We start from the raw sequence: 15,773 nt of genomic DNA, 5'->3' as shown, positions 1-15,773 counted from the left end.
TGAGTTAAGAAGTAAAAGAGGTATAAAGTTAATGTTTTTGAGCACCTACAGCCAAACCACACTGGACATGCCCAATCTCGTCTGATCTTGGCAGCTATGCAGTGTTGGACCTGGTTAATACTTGGATGGGAGACCACCTAGGAATCCCAGGTGCTGTAGGTAATTTTATACTGCCATAACAGTCTTTTCTAATACATTTTACATTTAATTTTTTCAACTTATCAATGAATTTACTTGAGTTAAGAAGTAATAGAGGTCTAAAGTTAAGGTTTTTAGCATCTACAGCCAAACCACACTGGACATGCTCAATCTCGTCTGATCTTGGAAACTATGCAGTGATGGGCCTGGTTAGTACTTGGATGGGAGACCACCTGGGAATACCAGGTGCTGTAGGTAATTTAATGCAGCCATAACATTCTTTTCTATTACATTTTACATTACATTATTTCAACTTATCAATGAATTTACTTTAGTTAAGAAGTAATAGAGGTCTAAAGTTAATGTTTTTGAGCACTTACAGCCAAACCACACTGGACATGCCCAATCTCGTCTGATCTTGGAAGCTATGCAGTGTTGGGCCTGGTTAGTACTTGGTTGGGAGACCACCTGGGAATACCAGGTGCTGTAGGTAATTTTATATAGCAATAACATTCTTTTCTGTTACATTTTACATTACATTTTTTCAACTTAGCAATGAATTTACTTGAGTTAAGAAGTAAAAGAGGTCTAAAGTTAAGGCTTTTATCACCTACAGCCAAACCACACTGGACATGCCCAATCTCGTCTGATCTTGGAAGCTATGCAGTGTTGGGCCTGGTTAGTACTTGGATGGGAGACCACCTGGGAATACCAGGTGCTGTAGGTAATTTTATATAGCCATAACATTCTTTTCTATTACATTTTTTCAACTTAGCAATGAATTTACTTGGGTTAAGAAGTAATAGAGGTCTAAAGTTAATGTTTTGAGCACCTACAGCCAAGCCACACTGGATATGCCCAATCTCGTCTGATCGTGGAAGCTATGCAGTGTTGGGCCTGGTTAGTACTTGGATGGGAGACCACCTGGGAATACCTGGAGCTGTAGGTAATTTTATACTGTCATAACATTCTTTTCTATTACATTTTACATTTCATTTTTCAACTTTTCATTGAATTTACTTGAGTTAAGAAGTAATAGAGGTCTAAAGTTAATGTTTTTGAGCACCTACAGCCAAACCACACTGGACATGCCCAATCTCGTCTGATCTTGGAAGCTATGCAGTGTTGGGCCTGGTTAGTACTTGGATGGGAGACCACCTGGGAATACCAGGAGCTGTAGGTAATTTTATACTGCCATAACATTCTGTTCTATTACATTTTACATTTCAATTTTCAACTTATCATTGAATTTACTTGAGTTAAGAAGTAAAAGAGGTCTAAAGTTAATGCTTTTGAGCACCTACAGAAAACCACACTGGACATGCCCAATCTCATCTGAACTTGGAAGCTATACAGTGTTGGGCCTGGTTAGTACTTGGATGGGAGACCACCTGGGAATACCAGGTGCTGTAGGTAATTTTAAACTGCCATAACATTCTTTTCTATTACATTTTAAATTTAATTTTTTCAACTTATCAATGAATTTACTTGAGTTAAGAAGTAATAGAGGTCTAAAGTTAATGTTTATGAGCACCTACAGCCATACCACACTGGACATGCCCAATCTCGTCTGATTTTGGAAGCTATGCAGTGTTGGACCTGGTTAGTATTTGGACAGGAGACCACCTTGGAATCCCAGGTGCTGTAGGTAATTTTATACTGCCATAACAGTCTTTTCTATTACATTTTAAATTTTAATTTTTTCAACTTATCAATGAATTTACTCGAGTTAAGAAGTAATAGAGGTCTAAAGTTAAGGCTTTTAGCACCTACAGCCAAACCACACTGTACATGCCCAATCTCGTCTGATCTTGGAAGCTATGCAGTGTTGGGCCTGGTTAGTACTTGGATGGGAAACCACCTAGGAATACCAGGTGCTGTTAGTAATATTATACTGCCATAACAGTCTTTTCTATTACATTTTAAATTTTAATTTTTTCAAATTATCAATGAATTTACTTGAGTAAAGAAGTAATAGAGGTCTAAAGTTAATGTTTTTGAGGGCCTACAGCTAAACCACACTGGACATGCCCAATCTTGTCTGATCTTGGTTGCTATGCCGTGTTGGGCATGGGAAGTACTTGGATGGGAGAACACCTGGGAATACCAGGTGCTGTACATCATTTTATACTGCCATAACATTCTTTTCTATTACATTTTACATTTAATTTTTTCAACTTATCAATGAATTTACTTGAGTTAAGAAGTAATAGAGGTCTAAAGTTAATGTTTTTGTGCACCTACAGACAAACCACACTGGACATGCCCAATCTCATCTGATCTTGGAAGCTATGCAGTGTTGGGCCTGGTTAGTACTTGGATGGGAGACCACCTGGGAATACCAGGTGCTGTAGGTAATTTTATACTGCCATAACAGTCTTTAATATAACATTTTACATTTAATTTTTTCAAAATATCAATGAATTTACTTGAGTTAAGAAGTAATAGAGGTCTAAAGTTAATGCTTTTGAGCACCTACAGCCAAACCACACTGGGCATGCCCAATCTCGTCTGATCTTGGAAGCTATGCAGTGTTGGGCCTGTTTAGTACTTAGATGGGAGACCACCTGGGAATACCATGTGCTGTAGGTAATTTTATATAGCCATAACATTCTTTTCTATTACATTTTAAATTTAATTTTTTTAACTTATCAATGAATTTACTTGAGTTAAGAAGTAATAGAGGTCTAAAGTTATTGTTTTTGAGCACCTACAGCTAAACCACACTGGATATGCCCAATCTCGTCTGATCGTAGAAGCTATGCAGTGTTGGGTCTGGTTAGTACTTGGATGGGAGACAACCTGGGAATACCAGGTGCTGTAGGTAATTTAATGCAGCCATAACATTCTTTTCTATTACATTTTACATTTAATTTTTTCAACTTATCAATGAATTTAGTTGAGTTAAGAAGTAAAAGAGGTATAAAGTTAATGTTTTTGAGCACCTACAGCCAAACCACACTGGACATGCCCAATCTCGTCTGATCTTGGCAGCTATGCAGTGTTGGACCTGGTTAATACTTGGATGGGAGACCACCTAGGAATCCCAGGTGCTGTAGGTAATTTTATGCAGCCATAACATTCTTTTCTATTACATTTTACATTACATTATTTCAACTTATCAATGAATTTACTTTAGTTAAGAAGTAATAGAGGTCTAAAGTTAATGTTTTTGAGCACTTACAACCAAACCACACTGGACATGCCCAATCTTGTCTGATCTTGGAAGCTATGCAGTGTTGGGCCTGGTTAGTACTTGGATGGGAGACCACCTGGGAATACCAGGTGCTGTAGGTAATTTTATGCAGCCATAACATTCTTTTCTATTACATTTTACATTTAATTTTTTCAACTTATCAATGAATTTACTTGAGTTAAGAAGTAAAAGAGGTCTAAAGTTATTGTTTTTGAGTACCTACAGCCAAACCACACTGGACATGCCCAATCTCGTCTGATCTTGGAAGCTATGCAGTGTTGGGCCTGGTTAGTACTTGGTTGGGAGACCACCTGGGAATACCAGGTGCTGTAGGTAATTTTATATAGCAATAACATTCTTTTCTGTTACATTTTACATTACATTTTTTCAACTTAGCAATGAATTTACTTGAGTTAAGAAGTAAAAGAGGTCTAAAGTTAATATTTTTCAGCACCTATAGCCAAACCACACTGGACATGGCCAATGTTGTCTGATCTTGGAAGCTATGCAGTGTTGGGCATGGTTAGTACTTGGATGGGAATCCACCTGGGAATACCAGGTGCTGTAGGTAATTTTATACTGCCATAACAGTCTTTTCTATTACATTTTACATTTAATTTTTTCAACTTATCAATGAATTTACTTGAGTTAAGAAGAAATAGAGGTCTAAAGTTAAGGCTTTTATCACCTACAGCCAAACCACACTGGACATGCCCAATCTCGTCTGATCTTGGAAGCTATGCAGTGTTGGGCCTGGTTCGTACTTGGATGGGAGACCACCTGGGAATACCAGGTGCTGTTGGTAATTTTATATAGCCATAACATTCTTTTCTATTACATTTTTTCAACTTAGCAATGAATTTACTTGGGTTAAGAAGTAATAGAGGTCTAAAGTTAATGTTTTGAGCACCTACAGCCAAGCCACACTGGATATGCCCAATCTTGTCTGATCGTGGAAGCTATGCAGTGTTGGGCCTGTTTAGTTCTTGGATGGGAGACCACCTGGGAATACCAGGTGCTGTAGGTAATTTTAAGGCAGCCATAACATTCTTTTCTATTACATTTTACATTTAATTTTTTCAACTTATCAATGAATTTACTTGAGTTAAGAAGTAATAGAGGTCTAAAGTTAATGTTTTTGCGCACCTACAGCCAAACCACACTGGACATGCCCAATCTCGTCTGATCTTGGAAGCTATGCAGTGTTGGGCCTGGTTAGTACTTGGATGGGAGACCACCTGGGAATACCAGGAGCTGTAGGTAATTTTATACTGCCATAACATTCTTTTCTATTACATTTTACATTTCAATTTTCAACTTATCATTGAATTTACTTGAGTTAAGAAGTAAAAGAGGTCTAAAGTTAATGTTTTTGAGCACCTACAGAAAACCACACTGGACATGCCCAATCTCATCTGAACTTGGAAGCTATACAGTGTTGGGCCTGGTTAGTACTTGGATGGGAGACCACCTGGGAATACCAGGTGCTGTAGGTAATTTTAAACTGCCATAACATTCTTTTCTTTTACATTTTAAATTTAATTTTTTCAACTTATCAATGAATTTACTTGAGTTAAGAAGTAATAGAGGTCTAAAGTTAATGTTTATGAGCACCTACAGCCATACCACACTGGACATGCCCAATCTCGTCTGATCTTGGAAGCTATGCAGTGTTGGACCTGGTTAGTATTTGGATAGGAGACCACCTTGGAATCCCAGGTGCTGTAGGTAATTTTATACTGCCATAACAGTCTTTTCTATTACATTTTAAATTTTAATTTTTTCAACTTATCAATGAATTTACTTGAGTTAAGAAGTAATAGAGGTCTAAAGTTAAGGCTTTTAGCACCTACAGCCAAACCACACTGTACATGCCCAATCTCGTCTGATCTTGGAAGCTATGCAGTGTTGGGCCTGGTTAGTACTTGGATGGGAAACCACCTAGGAATACCAGGTGCTGTTGGTAATATTATACTGCCATAACAGTCTTTTCTATTACATTTTAAATTTAAATTTTTTCAAATTATCAATGAATTTACTTGAGTAAAGAAGTAATAGAGGTCTAAAGTTAATGTTTTTGAGGGCCTACAGCTAAACCACACTGGACATGCCCAATCTTGTCTGATCTTGGTTGCTATGCCGTGTTGGGCATGGGAAGTACTTGGATGGGAGAACACCTAGGAATACCAGGTGCTGTACATCATTTTATACTGCCATAACATTCTTTTCTATTACATTTTACATTTAATTTTTTCAACTTATCAATGAATTTACTTGAGTTAAGAAGTAATAGAGGTCTAAAGTTAATGTTTTTGTGCACCTACAGCCAAACCACACTGGACATGCCCAATCTCATCTGATCTTGGAAGCTATGCAGTGTTGGGCCTGGTTAGTACTTGGATGGGAGACCACCTGGGAATACCAGGTGCTGTAGGTAATTTTATACTGCCATAACAGTCTTTAATATAACATTTTACATTTAATTTTTTCAAAATATCAATGAATTTACTTGAGTTAAGAAGTAATAGAGGTCTAAAGTTAATGCTTTTGAGCTCCTACAGCCAAACCACACTGGGCATGCCCAATCTCGTCTGATCTTGGAAGCTATGCAGTGTTGGGCCTGTTTAGTACTTAGATGGGAGACCACCTGGGAATACCATGTGCTGTAGGTAATTTTATATAGCCATAACATTCTTTTCTATTACATTTTAAATTTAATTTTTTTAACTTATCAATGAATTTACTTGAGTTAAGAAGTAATAGAGGTCTAAAGTTATTGTTTTTGAGCACCTACAGCTAAACCACACTGGATATGCCCAATCTCGTCTGATCGTAGAAGCTATGCAGTGTTGGGTCTGGTTAGTACTTGGATGGGAGACAACCTGGGAATACCAGGTGCTGTAGGTAATTTAATGCAGCCATAACATTCTTTTCTATTACATTTTACATTTAATTTTTTCAACTTATCAATGAATTTAGTTGAGTTAAGAAGTAAAAGAGGTATAAAGTTAATGTTTTTGAGCACCTACAGCCAAACCACACTGGACATGCCCAATCTCGTCTGATCTTGGCAGCTATGCAGTGTTGGACCTGGTTAATACTTGGATGGGAGACCACCTAGGAATCCCAGGTGCTGTAGGTAATTTTATGCAGCCATAACATTCTTTTCTATTACATTTTACATTACATTATTTCAACTTATCAATGAATTTACTTTAGTTAAGAAGTAATAGAGGTCTAAAGTTAATGTTTTTGAGCACTTACAGCCAAACCACACTGGACATGCCCAATCTTGTCTGATCTTGGAAGCTATGCAGTGTTGGGCCTGGTTAGTACTTGGATGGAAGACCACCTGGGAATACCAGGTGCTGTAGGTAATTTTATGCAGCCATAACATTCTTTTCTATTACATTTTACATTTAATTTTTTCAACTTATCAATGAATTTACTTGAGTTAAGAAGTAAAAGAGGTCTAAAGTTATTGTTTTTGAGTACCTACAGCCAAACCACACTGGACATGCCCAATCTCGTCTGATCTTGGAAGCTATGCAGTGTTGGGCCTGGTTAGTACTTGGTTGGGAGACCACCTGGGAATACCAGGTGCTGTAGGTAATTTTATATAGCAATAACATTCTTTTCTGTTACATTTTACATTACATTTTTTCAACTTAGCAATGAATTTACTTGAGTTAAGAAATAAAAGAGGTCTAAAGTTAATATTTTTCAGCACCTATAGCCAAACCACACTGGACATGGCCAATGTTGTCTGATCTTGGAAGCTATGCAGTGTTGGGCATGGTTAGTACTTGGATGGGAATCCACCTGGGAATACCAGGTGCTGTAGGTAATTTTATACTGCCATAACAGTCTTTTCTATTACATTTTACATTTAATTTTTTCAACTTATCAATGAATTTACTTGAGTTAAGAAGAAATAGAGGTCTAAAGTTAAGGCTTTTATCACCTACAGCCAAACCACACTGGACATGCCCAATCTCGTCTGATCTTGGAAGCTATGCAGTGTTGGGCCTGGTTCGTACTTGGATGGGAGACCACCTGGGAATACCAGGTGCTGTTGGTAATTTTATATAGCCATAACATTCTTTTCTATTACATTTTTTCAACTTAGCAATGAATTTACTTGGGTTAAGAAGTAATAGAGGTCTAAAGTTAATGTTTTGAGCACCTACAGCCAAGCCACACTGGATATGCCCAATCTCGTCTGATCGTGGAAGCTATGCAGTGTTGGGCCTGTTTAGTTCTTGGATGGGAGACCACCTGGGAATACCAGGTGCTGTAGGTAATTTTAAGGCAGCCATAACATTCTTTTCTATTACATTTTACATTTAATTTTTTCAACTTATCAATGAATTTACTTGAGTTAAGAAGTAATAGAGGTCTAAAGTTAATGTTTTTGCGCACCTACAGCCAAACCACACTGGACATGCCCAATCTCGTCTGATCTTGGAAGCTATGCAGTGTTGGGCCTGGTTAGTACTTGGATGGGAGACCACCTGGGAATACCAGGAGCTGTAGGTAATTTTATACTGCCATAATATTCTTTTCTATTACATTTTACATTTCATTTTTCAACTTATCATTGAATTTACTTGAGTTAAGAAGTAAAAGAGGTCTAAAGTTAATGTTTTTGAGCACCTACAGAAAACCACACTGGACATGCCCAATCTCATCTGAACTTGGAAGCTATACAGTGTTGGGCCTGGTTAGTACTTGGATGGGAGACCACCTGGGAATACCAGGTGCTGTAGGTAATTTTAAACTGCCATAACATTCTTTTCTATTACATTTTAAATTTAATTTTTTCAACTTATCAATGAATTTACTTGAGTTAAGAAGTAATAGAGGTCTAAAGTTAATGTTTATGAGCACCTACAGCCACACCACACTGGAAATGCCCAATCTTGTCTGATCTTGGAAGCTATGCAGTGTTGGGCCTGGTTAGTACTTGGATGGGAGACCACCTGGGAATACCAGGTGCTGTAGGTAATTTTATGCAGCCATAACATTCTTTTCTATTACATTTTACATTTAATTTTTTCAACTTATCAAAGAATTTACTTGAGTAAAGAAGTAAAAGAGGTCTAAAGTTAATGTTTTTGAGGGCCTACAGCTAAACCACACTGGACATGCCCAATCTTGTCTGATCTTGGTTGCTACGCCGTGTTGGGCATGGGAAGTACTTGGATGGGAGAACACCTGGGAATACCAGGTGCTGTACATCATTTTATACTGCCATAACATTCTTTTCTATAACATTTTACATTTAATTTTTTCAACTTATCAATGAATTTACTTGAGTTAAGAAATAAAAGAGGTCTAAAGTTAACGCTTTTGAGCACCTACCGCCAAACCACACTGGACATGCCCAATCTCGTCAGATCTTGGAAGCTATGCAGTGTTGGGCCTTGTTAGTATTTTAACGGGAGACCACCAGGGAATACCAGGTGCTGTAGGTAATTTTATATAGCCATAACATTCTTTTCTATTACATTTTACATTACATTTTTTCAACTTATCAATGAATTTACTTGAGTTAAGAAGTAAAAGAGGTCTAAAGTTAATGTATTTGAGCACCTACAGTCAAACCACAGAGGACATGCACAATCTCGTCTGATCTTGGAAGCTATGCAGTGTTGGGCCTGGTTAGTACTTGGATGGGAGACCTCCTGGGAATACCAGGTGCTGTACGTAATTTTATACAGCCAAAACATTCTTTTCTATTACATTTTAAATTTAATTTTTTCAACTTATCAATGAATTTACTTGAGTTAAGAAGTAAAAGAGGTCTAAAGTTAATGTTTTTGAGCACCTACAGCCATACCACACTGTACATGCCCAATCTCATCTGATCTTGGAAGCTATGCAGTGTTGGACCTGGTTAGTATTTGGACAGGAGACCACCTTGGAATCCCAGGTGCTGTAGGTAATTTTATACTGCCATAACAGTCTTTAATATAACATTTTACATTTAATTTTTTCAACTTATCAATGAATTTACTTGAGTTAAGAAGTAATAGAGGTCTAAAGTTAATGTTTTTGAGCACCAACAGCCAAACCACACTGGACATGCCCAATCTCGTCTGATCTTGGAAGCTATGCAGTGTTGGGCCTGTTTAGTACTTAGGTGGGAGACCACCTGGGAATACCAGGTGCTGTAGGTAATTTTATACTGCCATAACAGTCTTTTATATTACATTTTACATTTAATTTTTTCAAATTATCAATGAATTTACTTGAGTTAAGAAATAAAAGAGGTCTAAAGTTAACGCTTTTGAGCACCTACCGCCAAACCACACTGGACATGCCCAATCTCATCAGATCTTGGAAGCTATGCAGTGTTGGGCCTTGTTAGTATTTTAACGGGAGACCACCTGGGAATACCAGGTGCTGTAGGTAATTTTATATAGCCATAACATTCTTTTCTATTACATTTTACATTACATTTTTTCAACTTATCAATGAATTTACTTGAGTTAAGAAGTAAAAGAGGTCTAAAGTTAAGGTTTTTGAGCACCTACAGTCAAACCACAGAGGACATGCACAATCTCGTCTGATCTTGGAAGCTATGCAGTGTTGGGCCTGGTTAGTACTTGGATGGGAGACCACCTGGGAATACCAGGTGCTGTAGGTAATTTTATACTGCCAAAACATTCTTTTCTATTACATTTTACATTTAATTTTTTCAACTTATCAATGAATTTACTTGAGTTAAGAAGTAATAGAGGTCTAAAGTTAATGTTTTTGAGCACCAACAGCCAAACCACACTGGACATGCCCAATCTCGTCTGATCTTGGAAGCTATGCAGTGTTGAGCCTGGTTAGTACTTGGATGGAAGACCACCTGGGAATACCAGGTGCTGTAGGTAATTTTAAGCAGCCATAACATTCTTTTCTATTACATTTCACATTTAATTTTTTCAACTTCTCAATGAATTTACTTGAGTTAAGAAGTAATAGAGGTCTAAAGTTAATGTTTTGAGCGCCTACAGCCAAGCCACACTGGATATGCCCAATTTCGTCTGATCGTGGAAGCTATGCAGTGTTGGGCCTGGTTAGTTCTTGGATGGGAGACCACCTGGGACTACCAGGTGCTGTAGGTAATTTAATGCAGCCATAACATTCTTTTCTATTACATTTTACATTTAATTTTTTCAACTTATCAATGAATTTACTTGAGTTAAGAAGTAAAAGAGGTTTAAAGTTAATGCTTGTGAGCACTTACAGCCAAACCACACTGGACATGCGCAATCTCGTCTGAACTTGGAAGCTATGCAGTGTTGGGCCTGGTTAGTACTTGGATGGGAGACAACCTGGGAATGCCTGGTGCTGTAGGTAATTTTATACGGCCATAACATTCTTTTCTATTACATTTTACATTTAATTTTTTCAACTTATCAATGAATTTACTTGAGTTAAGAAGTAATAGAGGTCTAAAGTTAATGTTTTTGTGCACCTACAGACAAACCACACTGGACATGCCCAATCTCATCTGATCTTGGAAGCTATGCAGTGTTGGGCCTGGTTAGTACTTGGATGGGAGACCACCTGGGAATACCAAGTGCAATAGGTAATTTTATACTGCCATAACAGTCTTTTCTATAACATTTTACATTTAATTTTTTCAACTTATCAATGAATTTACTTGAGTTAAGAAATAAAAGAGGTCTAAAGTTAACGCTTTTGAGCACCTACCGCCAAACCACACTGGACATGCCCAATCTCGTCAGATCTTGGAAGCTATGCAGTGTTGGGCCTTGTTAGTATTTTAACGGGAGACCACCAGGGAATACCAGGTGCTGTAGGTAATTTTATATAGCCATAACATTCTTTTCTATTACATTTTACATTACATTTTTTCAACTTATCAATGAATTTACTTGAGTTAAGAAGTAAAAGAGGTCTAAAGTTAATGTATTTGAGCACCTACAGTCAAACCACAGAGGACATGCACAATCTCGTCTGATCTTGGAAGCTATGCAGTGTTGGGCCTGGTTAGTACTTGGATGGGAGACCTCCTGGGAATACCAGGTGCTGTACGTAATTTTATACAGCCAAAACATTCTTTTCTATTACATTTTAAATTTAATTTTTTCAACTTATCAATGAATTTACTTGAGTTAAGAAGTAAAAGAGGTCTAAAGTTAATGTTTTTGAGCACCTACAGCCATACCACACTGTACATGCCCAATCTCATCTGATCTTGGAAGCTATGCAGTGTTGGACCTGGTTAGTATTTGGACAGGAGACCACCTTGGAATCCCAGGTGCTGTAGGTAATTTTATACTGCCATAACAGTCTTTAATATAACATTTTACATTTAATTTTTTCAACTTATCAATGAATTTACTTGAGTTAAGAAGTAATAGAGGTCTAAAGTTAATGTTTTTGAGCACCAACAGCCAAACCACACTGGACATGCCCAATCTCGTCTGATCTTGGAAGCTATGCAGTGTTGGGCCTGTTTAGTACTTAGGTGGGAGACCACCTGGGAATACCAGGTGCTGTAGGTAATTTTATTCAGCCAAAACATTCTTTTCTATAACATTTTACATTTCATTTTTTCAACTTATCAATGAATTTACTTGAGTTAAGAAGTAATAGAGGTCTAAAGTTAATGTTTTTGTTCACCTACAGCCAAACCACACTGGACATGCCCAATCTCATCTGATCTTGGAAGCTATGCAGTGTTGGGCCTGGTTAGTATTTGGATTGGAGACCACCTAGGACTCCCAGGTGCTGTAGGTAATTTTATACTGCCATAACAGTCTTTTATATTACATTTTACATTTAATTTTTTCAAATTATCAATGAATTTACTTGAGTTAAGAAATAAAAGAGGTCTAAAGTTAACGCTTTTGAGCACCTACCGCCAAACCACACTGGACATGCCCAATCTCGTCAGATCTTGGAAGCTATGCAGTGTTGGGCCTTGTTAGTATTTTAACGGGAGACCACCTGGGAATACCAGGTGCTGTAGGTAATTTTATATAGCCATAACATTCTTTTCTATTACATTTTACATTACATTTTTTCAACTTATCAATGAATTTACTTGAGTTAAGAAGTAAAAGAGGTCTAAAGTTAAGGTTTTTGAGCACCTACAGTCAAACCACAGAGGACATGCACAATCTCGTCTGATCTTGGAAGCTATGCAGTGTTGGGCCTGTTTAGTACTTGGATGGGAGACCACCTGGGAATACCAGGTGCTGTAGGTAATTTTATACTGCCAAAACATTCTTTTCTATTACATTTTACATTTAATTTTTTCAACTTATCAATGAATTTACTTGAGTTAAGAAGTAATAGAGGTCTAAAGTTAATGTTTTTGAGCACCAACAGCCAAACCACACTGGACATGCCCAATCTCGTCTGATCTTGGAAGCTATGCAGTGTTGAGCCTGGTTAGTACTTGGATGGAAGACCACCTGGGAATACCAGGTGCTGTAGGTAATTTTAAGCAGCCATAACATTCTTTTCTATTACATTTCACATTTAATTTTTTCAACTTCTCAATGAATTTACTTGAGTTAAGAAGTAATAGAGGTCTAAAGTTAATGTTTTGAGCGCCTACAGCCAAGCCACACTGGATATGCCCAATTTCGTCTGATCGTGGAAGCTATGCAGTGTTGGGCCTGGTTAGTTCTTGGATGGGAGACCACCTGGGACTACCAGGTGCTGTAGGTAATTTAATGCAGCCATAACATTCTTTTCTATTACATTTTACATTTAATTTTTTCAACTTATCAATGAATTTACTTGAGTTAAGAAGTAAAAGAGGTATAAAGTTAATGCTTGTGAGCACTTACAGCCAAACCACACTGGACATGCGCAATCTCGTCTGAACTTGGAAGCTATGCAGTGTTGGGCCTGGTTAGTACTTGGATGGGAGACAACCTGGGAATGCCTGGTGCTGTAGGTAATTTTATACGGCCATAACATTCTTTTCTATTACATTTTACATTTAATTTTTTCAACTTATCAATGAATTTACTTGAGTTTAGAAGTAATAGAGGTCTAAAGTTAATGTTTTTGAGCATCTACAGCCAAACCACACTGGACATGCCCAATCTCGTCTGATCGTGGAAGCTATGCAGTGTTGGGCCTGGTTAGTACTTGGATGGGAGACCACCTGGGAATACCAGGTGCTGTAGGTAATTTTAAGCAGCCATAACATTCTTTTCTATTACATTTTACATTTAATTTTTTCAACTTATCAATGAATTTACTTGAGTTAAGAAGTAATAGAGGTCTAAAGTTAATGCTTTTGAGCACCTACAGCCAAACCACACTGGGCATGCCCAATCTCGTCTGATCTTGGAAGCTATGCAGTGTTGGGCCTGGTTAGTCCTTGGATGGGAGACCACCTGGGAATACCACGTGCTGTAGGTAATTTTATATAGCCATAACATTCTTTTCTATTACATTTTACATTTAATTTTTTCAACTTATCAATGAATTTACATGAGTTAAGAAGTAATAGAGGTCTAAAGTTAATGCTTTTGAGCACCTACAGCCAAACCATACTGGGCATGCCCAATCTCATCTGATCTTGGAAGCTATGCAGTGTTGGGCCTGGTTAGTACTTGGATGGGAGACCACCTGGGAATACCACGTGCTGTACGTAATTTTATATAGCCATAACATTCTTTTCTATTACATTTTAAATTTAATTTTTTCAACTTATCAATGAATTTACTTGAGTTAAGAAGTAATAGAGGTCTATAGTTAATGTTTTTGAGCACCTGCAGCCAAACCACACTGGATATGCCCAATCTCGTCTGATCGTAGAAGCTATGCAGTGTTGCTCCTGGTTAGTACTTGGATGGGAGACCACCTGGGAATACCAGGTGCTGTAGGTAATTTAATGCAGCCATAACATTCTTTTCTATTACATTTTACATTTAATTTTTTCAACTTTTTAATGAATTTACTTGAGTTAAGAAGTAAAAGAGGTATAAAGTTAATGTTTTTGAGCACAAACAGCCAAACCACACTGGACATGCCCAATCTCGTCTGATCTTGGAAGCTATGCAGTGTTGGACCTGGTTAATACTTGGATGGGAGACCACCTAGGAATCCCAGGTGCTGTAGGTAATTTTATACTGCCATAACAGTCTTTTCTAATACATTTTACATTTAATTTTTTCAACATATCAATGAATTTACTTGAGTTAAGAAGTAATAGAGGTCTAAAGTTAAAGCTTTTAGCACCTACAGCCAAACCACACTGGACATGCCCAATCTCGTCTGATCTTGGAAACTATGCAGTGTTGGGCCTGGTTAGTACTTGGATGTGAGACCACCTGGGAATACCAGGTGCTGTAGGTAATTTTATATAGCCATAACATTCTTTTCTATTACATTTTACATTACATTTTTTCAACTTAGCAATGAATTTACTTGAGTTAAGAAGTAAAAGAGGTCTAAAGTTAATATTTTTCAGCACCTATAGCCAAACCACACTGGACATGGTGTATGTCGTCTGTTCTTGGAAGCTATGCAGTGTTGGGCATGGTTAGTACTTGGATGGGAATCCACCTGGGAATACCAGGTGCTGTAGGTAATTTTATACTGCCATAACATTCTTTTCTATTACATTTTACATTTCATTTTTTTCAACTTATCAATGAATTTACTTGAGTTAAGAAGTAATAGAGGTCTAAAGTTAATCTTTTTGAGCACCTACAGCCAACCACACTGGACATGCCCAATCTCGTTGGAACTTGAAAACTATACAGTGTTGGTCCTGGTTAGTACTTGGATGGGAGACCACCTAGGAATACCAGGTGCTGTAGGTAATTTTATTCTGCCATAACAGTCTTATCTATTACCTTTTACATTTAATTTTTCCAAATTATCAATGAATTTACTTGAGTAAAGAAGTAAAAGAGGTCTAAAGTTAATGTTTTTGAGGGCCTACAGCCAAACCACACTGGACACGCCCAATCTCGTCTGATCTTGGACTCTATGCCGTGTTGGGCCTGGTAAGTACTTGGATGGGAGAACACCTGGGAATACCAGGTGCTGTACATCATTTTATACTGCCATAACATTCTTTTCTATTACATTTTACATTTAATTTTTTCAACTTATCAATGAATTTACTTGAGTTAAGAAGTAATAGAGGTCTAAAGTTAATGTTTTTGAGCACCTACAGACAAACCACACTGGACATGCGCAAACTCATCTGATCTTGGAAGCTATGCAGTGTTGGGCTAGGATAGTACTTGTATGAGAGACCACCTGGGAATACCAGGTGCAATGGGTAATTTTATACTGCCATAACAGTCTTTTCTATTACATTTTACATTTAATTTTTTCAACTTATCAATGAATTTACTTGAGTTAAGAAGTAATAGAGGTCTAAAGTTAATCTTTTTGAGCACCTACAGCCAAACCACACTGGACATGTCCAATC

The 15,773-nt window shown here is 37.4% G+C and overlaps 4 non-coding genes and 57 pseudogenes across 4 annotated transcripts; all 61 read left to right on the top strand.

Annotated features, from left to right (window-relative positions):
• The first annotated feature begins 43 nt into the window (after nt 1–43).
• LOC148446189 (5S ribosomal RNA) lies at nt 44–162 on the top strand (annotated as a pseudogene).
• Nucleotides 163–277: 115 nt separating this feature from the next.
• On the top strand, nt 278–396 carry LOC148446188 (5S ribosomal RNA; annotated as a pseudogene).
• Nucleotides 397–512: 116 nt separating this feature from the next.
• LOC148446187 (5S ribosomal RNA) lies at nt 513–631 on the top strand (annotated as a pseudogene).
• A 115-nt stretch (nt 632–746) lies between these two features.
• Nucleotides 747–865, top strand: LOC148446186 (5S ribosomal RNA). Its single transcript, XR_015875319.1, has one exon. It is a non-coding gene; the product is annotated as a 5S ribosomal RNA (ribosomal RNA).
• Nucleotides 866–968: 103 nt separating this feature from the next.
• LOC148446185 (5S ribosomal RNA) lies at nt 969–1,087 on the top strand (annotated as a pseudogene).
• A 115-nt stretch (nt 1,088–1,202) lies between these two features.
• On the top strand, nt 1,203–1,321 carry LOC148446184 (5S ribosomal RNA; annotated as a pseudogene).
• A 115-nt stretch (nt 1,322–1,436) lies between these two features.
• Nucleotides 1,437–1,554, top strand: LOC148446183 (5S ribosomal RNA; annotated as a pseudogene).
• A 116-nt stretch (nt 1,555–1,670) lies between these two features.
• Nucleotides 1,671–1,789, top strand: LOC148446182 (5S ribosomal RNA; annotated as a pseudogene).
• A 116-nt stretch (nt 1,790–1,905) lies between these two features.
• On the top strand, nt 1,906–2,024 carry LOC148446181 (5S ribosomal RNA; annotated as a pseudogene).
• A 352-nt stretch (nt 2,025–2,376) lies between these two features.
• On the top strand, nt 2,377–2,495 carry LOC148446180 (5S ribosomal RNA; annotated as a pseudogene).
• Nucleotides 2,496–2,611: 116 nt separating this feature from the next.
• LOC148446179 (5S ribosomal RNA) lies at nt 2,612–2,730 on the top strand (annotated as a pseudogene).
• Nucleotides 2,731–2,846: 116 nt separating this feature from the next.
• LOC148446178 (5S ribosomal RNA) lies at nt 2,847–2,965 on the top strand (annotated as a pseudogene).
• A 116-nt stretch (nt 2,966–3,081) lies between these two features.
• Nucleotides 3,082–3,200, top strand: LOC148446177 (5S ribosomal RNA; annotated as a pseudogene).
• A 116-nt stretch (nt 3,201–3,316) lies between these two features.
• Nucleotides 3,317–3,435, top strand: LOC148446176 (5S ribosomal RNA; annotated as a pseudogene).
• A 116-nt stretch (nt 3,436–3,551) lies between these two features.
• On the top strand, nt 3,552–3,670 carry LOC148446175 (5S ribosomal RNA). The gene has a single exon (XR_015875490.1). It is a non-coding gene; the product is annotated as a 5S ribosomal RNA (ribosomal RNA).
• Nucleotides 3,671–4,020: 350 nt separating this feature from the next.
• LOC148446174 (5S ribosomal RNA) lies at nt 4,021–4,139 on the top strand (annotated as a pseudogene).
• Nucleotides 4,140–4,242: 103 nt separating this feature from the next.
• Nucleotides 4,243–4,361, top strand: LOC148446173 (5S ribosomal RNA; annotated as a pseudogene).
• Nucleotides 4,362–4,478: 117 nt separating this feature from the next.
• Nucleotides 4,479–4,597, top strand: LOC148446172 (5S ribosomal RNA; annotated as a pseudogene).
• A 115-nt stretch (nt 4,598–4,712) lies between these two features.
• LOC148446171 (5S ribosomal RNA) lies at nt 4,713–4,830 on the top strand (annotated as a pseudogene).
• Nucleotides 4,831–4,946: 116 nt separating this feature from the next.
• LOC148446170 (5S ribosomal RNA) lies at nt 4,947–5,065 on the top strand (annotated as a pseudogene).
• Nucleotides 5,066–5,181: 116 nt separating this feature from the next.
• On the top strand, nt 5,182–5,300 carry LOC148446169 (5S ribosomal RNA; annotated as a pseudogene).
• Nucleotides 5,301–5,652: 352 nt separating this feature from the next.
• Nucleotides 5,653–5,771, top strand: LOC148446168 (5S ribosomal RNA). Its single transcript, XR_015875475.1, has one exon. It is a non-coding gene; the product is annotated as a 5S ribosomal RNA (ribosomal RNA).
• Nucleotides 5,772–5,887: 116 nt separating this feature from the next.
• LOC148446167 (5S ribosomal RNA) lies at nt 5,888–6,006 on the top strand (annotated as a pseudogene).
• A 116-nt stretch (nt 6,007–6,122) lies between these two features.
• Nucleotides 6,123–6,241, top strand: LOC148446166 (5S ribosomal RNA; annotated as a pseudogene).
• Nucleotides 6,242–6,357: 116 nt separating this feature from the next.
• LOC148446165 (5S ribosomal RNA) lies at nt 6,358–6,476 on the top strand (annotated as a pseudogene).
• Nucleotides 6,477–6,592: 116 nt separating this feature from the next.
• Nucleotides 6,593–6,711, top strand: LOC148446164 (5S ribosomal RNA; annotated as a pseudogene).
• A 116-nt stretch (nt 6,712–6,827) lies between these two features.
• On the top strand, nt 6,828–6,946 carry LOC148446163 (5S ribosomal RNA). Its single transcript, XR_015875489.1, has one exon. It is a non-coding gene; the product is annotated as a 5S ribosomal RNA (ribosomal RNA).
• Nucleotides 6,947–7,296: 350 nt separating this feature from the next.
• Nucleotides 7,297–7,415, top strand: LOC148446162 (5S ribosomal RNA; annotated as a pseudogene).
• Nucleotides 7,416–7,518: 103 nt separating this feature from the next.
• Nucleotides 7,519–7,637, top strand: LOC148446161 (5S ribosomal RNA; annotated as a pseudogene).
• A 117-nt stretch (nt 7,638–7,754) lies between these two features.
• Nucleotides 7,755–7,873, top strand: LOC148446160 (5S ribosomal RNA; annotated as a pseudogene).
• A 115-nt stretch (nt 7,874–7,988) lies between these two features.
• Nucleotides 7,989–8,106, top strand: LOC148446159 (5S ribosomal RNA; annotated as a pseudogene).
• A 116-nt stretch (nt 8,107–8,222) lies between these two features.
• On the top strand, nt 8,223–8,341 carry LOC148446158 (5S ribosomal RNA; annotated as a pseudogene).
• A 351-nt stretch (nt 8,342–8,692) lies between these two features.
• Nucleotides 8,693–8,811, top strand: LOC148446157 (5S ribosomal RNA; annotated as a pseudogene).
• Nucleotides 8,812–8,927: 116 nt separating this feature from the next.
• LOC148446156 (5S ribosomal RNA) lies at nt 8,928–9,046 on the top strand (annotated as a pseudogene).
• A 116-nt stretch (nt 9,047–9,162) lies between these two features.
• Nucleotides 9,163–9,281, top strand: LOC148446155 (5S ribosomal RNA; annotated as a pseudogene).
• Nucleotides 9,282–9,397: 116 nt separating this feature from the next.
• On the top strand, nt 9,398–9,516 carry LOC148446154 (5S ribosomal RNA; annotated as a pseudogene).
• Nucleotides 9,517–9,632: 116 nt separating this feature from the next.
• On the top strand, nt 9,633–9,751 carry LOC148446153 (5S ribosomal RNA; annotated as a pseudogene).
• Nucleotides 9,752–9,867: 116 nt separating this feature from the next.
• LOC148446152 (5S ribosomal RNA) lies at nt 9,868–9,986 on the top strand (annotated as a pseudogene).
• A 116-nt stretch (nt 9,987–10,102) lies between these two features.
• LOC148446151 (5S ribosomal RNA) lies at nt 10,103–10,221 on the top strand (annotated as a pseudogene).
• Nucleotides 10,222–10,336: 115 nt separating this feature from the next.
• On the top strand, nt 10,337–10,455 carry LOC148446150 (5S ribosomal RNA; annotated as a pseudogene).
• A 116-nt stretch (nt 10,456–10,571) lies between these two features.
• Nucleotides 10,572–10,690, top strand: LOC148446149 (5S ribosomal RNA; annotated as a pseudogene).
• Nucleotides 10,691–10,806: 116 nt separating this feature from the next.
• On the top strand, nt 10,807–10,925 carry LOC148446148 (5S ribosomal RNA; annotated as a pseudogene).
• Nucleotides 10,926–11,041: 116 nt separating this feature from the next.
• Nucleotides 11,042–11,160, top strand: LOC148446147 (5S ribosomal RNA; annotated as a pseudogene).
• A 116-nt stretch (nt 11,161–11,276) lies between these two features.
• Nucleotides 11,277–11,395, top strand: LOC148446146 (5S ribosomal RNA; annotated as a pseudogene).
• Nucleotides 11,396–11,511: 116 nt separating this feature from the next.
• Nucleotides 11,512–11,630, top strand: LOC148446145 (5S ribosomal RNA; annotated as a pseudogene).
• A 116-nt stretch (nt 11,631–11,746) lies between these two features.
• LOC148446144 (5S ribosomal RNA) lies at nt 11,747–11,865 on the top strand (annotated as a pseudogene).
• A 116-nt stretch (nt 11,866–11,981) lies between these two features.
• LOC148446143 (5S ribosomal RNA) lies at nt 11,982–12,100 on the top strand (annotated as a pseudogene).
• A 116-nt stretch (nt 12,101–12,216) lies between these two features.
• Nucleotides 12,217–12,335, top strand: LOC148446142 (5S ribosomal RNA; annotated as a pseudogene).
• A 116-nt stretch (nt 12,336–12,451) lies between these two features.
• Nucleotides 12,452–12,570, top strand: LOC148446141 (5S ribosomal RNA; annotated as a pseudogene).
• Nucleotides 12,571–12,686: 116 nt separating this feature from the next.
• LOC148446140 (5S ribosomal RNA) lies at nt 12,687–12,805 on the top strand (annotated as a pseudogene).
• A 115-nt stretch (nt 12,806–12,920) lies between these two features.
• Nucleotides 12,921–13,039, top strand: LOC148446139 (5S ribosomal RNA; annotated as a pseudogene).
• Nucleotides 13,040–13,155: 116 nt separating this feature from the next.
• On the top strand, nt 13,156–13,274 carry LOC148446138 (5S ribosomal RNA; annotated as a pseudogene).
• Nucleotides 13,275–13,390: 116 nt separating this feature from the next.
• LOC148446137 (5S ribosomal RNA) lies at nt 13,391–13,509 on the top strand (annotated as a pseudogene).
• Nucleotides 13,510–13,625: 116 nt separating this feature from the next.
• On the top strand, nt 13,626–13,744 carry LOC148446136 (5S ribosomal RNA; annotated as a pseudogene).
• A 116-nt stretch (nt 13,745–13,860) lies between these two features.
• On the top strand, nt 13,861–13,979 carry LOC148446135 (5S ribosomal RNA; annotated as a pseudogene).
• Nucleotides 13,980–14,095: 116 nt separating this feature from the next.
• LOC148446134 (5S ribosomal RNA) lies at nt 14,096–14,214 on the top strand (annotated as a pseudogene).
• Nucleotides 14,215–14,330: 116 nt separating this feature from the next.
• Nucleotides 14,331–14,449, top strand: LOC148446133 (5S ribosomal RNA; annotated as a pseudogene).
• A 115-nt stretch (nt 14,450–14,564) lies between these two features.
• Nucleotides 14,565–14,683, top strand: LOC148446132 (5S ribosomal RNA; annotated as a pseudogene).
• A 352-nt stretch (nt 14,684–15,035) lies between these two features.
• On the top strand, nt 15,036–15,153 carry LOC148446131 (5S ribosomal RNA; annotated as a pseudogene).
• Nucleotides 15,154–15,269: 116 nt separating this feature from the next.
• Nucleotides 15,270–15,388, top strand: LOC148446130 (5S ribosomal RNA; annotated as a pseudogene).
• A 351-nt stretch (nt 15,389–15,739) lies between these two features.
• Nucleotides 15,740–15,773, top strand: part of LOC148446129 (5S ribosomal RNA) — a 119-nt pseudogene continuing 85 nt past the window's right edge.

The sequence above is a fragment of the Taudactylus pleione genome, unplaced genomic scaffold, assembly GCF_031769625.1.
Source record: "Taudactylus pleione unplaced genomic scaffold, aTauple2 ptg001270l, whole genome shotgun sequence".
NCBI classification, from domain to species: domain Eukaryota; kingdom Metazoa; phylum Chordata; class Amphibia; order Anura; family Myobatrachidae; genus Taudactylus; species Taudactylus pleione.
This window is presented reverse-complemented; position numbering and strand designations above follow the sequence as displayed.